This window comes from Eimeria acervulina, genomic scaffold (assembly GCF_000499425.1).
Source record: "Eimeria acervulina Houghton genomic scaffold, Eah_scaff457, whole genome shotgun sequence".
Classification (NCBI taxonomy): Eukaryota; Apicomplexa; class Conoidasida; order Eucoccidiorida; family Eimeriidae; genus Eimeria; species Eimeria acervulina.
The window spans coordinates 23,538-25,957 of record NW_013549791.1 but is presented as its reverse complement, the minus strand read 5'-3'; positions in this window follow the sequence as shown (position 1 = coordinate 25,957).

Below are 2,420 nucleotides of genomic sequence, written 5' to 3'. Positions count from 1 at the left end.
TATATATATATATAAGCTCTGCAACTAAGACCCTAAAGCTGATGCTTTTGCCTTTGAGCGTGGTATTAATAGATAAGTTTGTTGAATTATTTTTTGTTAGTTAGAGAAAAAAGAGAATTGTTTAGTGCTCACTGTTGAGAGAAAGAAGAACGAACATCGCTTAAAGTGTATTACACCTGTGCCTGAGAGCTAAAGAGTTGTAACTTTTATCAAGAACAGCAACAGCTGAAGAGAAGGAAAGTATCTGCACTTGAATTAATTCTACAAGTCGATACAAACCCTCTTTTATTAGAAAAAACAAATAAATGAATAGTGTACGTACACGAGAGCTGCTGCAGTATGCTGAAAGGGGAGTAAAACACAAACAAATCAACAGCGGCTGTCAGTACCCTTCTGTGTCGGGGATACACACAGCCTTACAACAAAACGATACTTAAAATAAACTAAACTAATTGCATGCATGCATGCATGCATGAGTTTTGAACTTACACCAAAAGGTCACTAGGGAAGCGAGGTGTCTGTACACCGCAGCCACGTGCAGCTCACCGCTTAGCAGTGGGGGGCCCAAGGGGGCCTCAGTTTGAATTATTTCTAGAATATTTAAAATATTTTAATAATTAACTTTAATACGATGGAATATTTCAATAAAAAGTTGAAATTAACAACGCAGAAGAGCCGCCAGGCTTCGCTGAGATGTGGGTGTGCAGAGAGTCATCCCTCTCTTTCTCGCAATAAAACTTGGACGAAAGAGAAGGTAATGAAATTAAAATACTAATAACAATAGTATTACTATTATTATTATTTTAAAGACCTATAATATATGCGTTTCTGGAGAGGTTTATAACGCGTAGAGTGATTTAAGAGCTGCAAGGCGCCCAACACAGCGTGCAAACGAGCGAAGAAATAACAAGTACAGCAAAAGGGAGAAACAGAAAAATTAAATAAATAAACTTTACAGATAATGCGCAGCTAAGAGAAGGAGCTACAAACAGAGACAAACAAGGGGTTTTAGTATTGCATTAAGTACAGTATAGGTATTGATATATCTTATTTATATTATTACTCCATAGTGTGCATAGCATTATACATATGTCATTATACATATGTCGTCTTATATATATTATCACAACTCTCATATACACTTTTATGTATATTCCAAATTGTTTATACACCGCTTTATGAGTGAGAAGACACCAACTAACTTAAATGGTTATGCATTTACTTAAATTCAAATAAACAAAGAGGGGCCCTTGCACTGTCTCTTTTCCTATGTACAGATATACAGGAGACAGAAGAAGAGACAAAAAGAGACAGAGAATGGATCTGTTCTTTGAAATCTAGTCTCTTTCCCTTTTTCTCTTTCTTAGCCCTTTACCTCCCTAAATGCACCAAAGAGAATAGGGGTCTCTTCAGGTGTACATACAGCTGCTGCGCCTTTGTGTTTATTTGCAGTTTTTATGCTTTGTCACTCTTTATGCGGTGTACAATCACAACGACTGTTCTATTAAAAATGTATACTTTACAAATAAATAATAATGTTATTAATCGTGTTTATTGTAGAGCCACAATAATATAAATAAAATGTAATAATAATAATATTAATAATATGCAACGTATAGCGTAGCAATACATCATACTATACGTATATATATACATCTTGTTATGCATATATAAATATATATTTATCCGTATATATGTTCATACATATATACATGTATATACGTATAAACTCATATGTATATATATATTTGTACATATATATATTATATATATGCATATATATGGAATGCTACACTTTAGGGGCTTTAGGGGTTATGTTTCGGCTATAAAATGCGGAGAGTTGCGGCAATTATAAACAAAAATGCAAATCTATTTCTCTCTGCATCTGCTGCAACAAGCTTTTTGCTGTTTTGTCTCCTTGCTGCTGTATATACACTCAAAAGAATTGCCGCTGCAGCCTTGGGGTGTATAATGGATGCTCTCAGTTGCAAGCTGAGAGAAGAGACAGATTGTTAATAAAGTAATATTACTTGGAGTATTAGTTAAACAGGTTAAAGAAGAAGCAGAGGAAAGTGCAGCAACCAACGAAGACGCGGAAGAATTCAAATGACATCCAATCGGTTTCTGTTGCTTTGTTCGAACTTTTAACTACCTATATATCTATACTTATATGAATGTACTTATGTACATATATATGTATATATATCTTTCTATACAAATACAAACATATGTATAAACCTATATCAATATACATATATATATAATATATATATACACGTACATTTTTATGTACATGTAAATATATGTACATAAAAATATGTAGAGCAAGGTGTGAACGAATGTGTAAATATGCATATATATATATATGTATATACCTATGCATATATATATATATATATATATATATATATATATATATT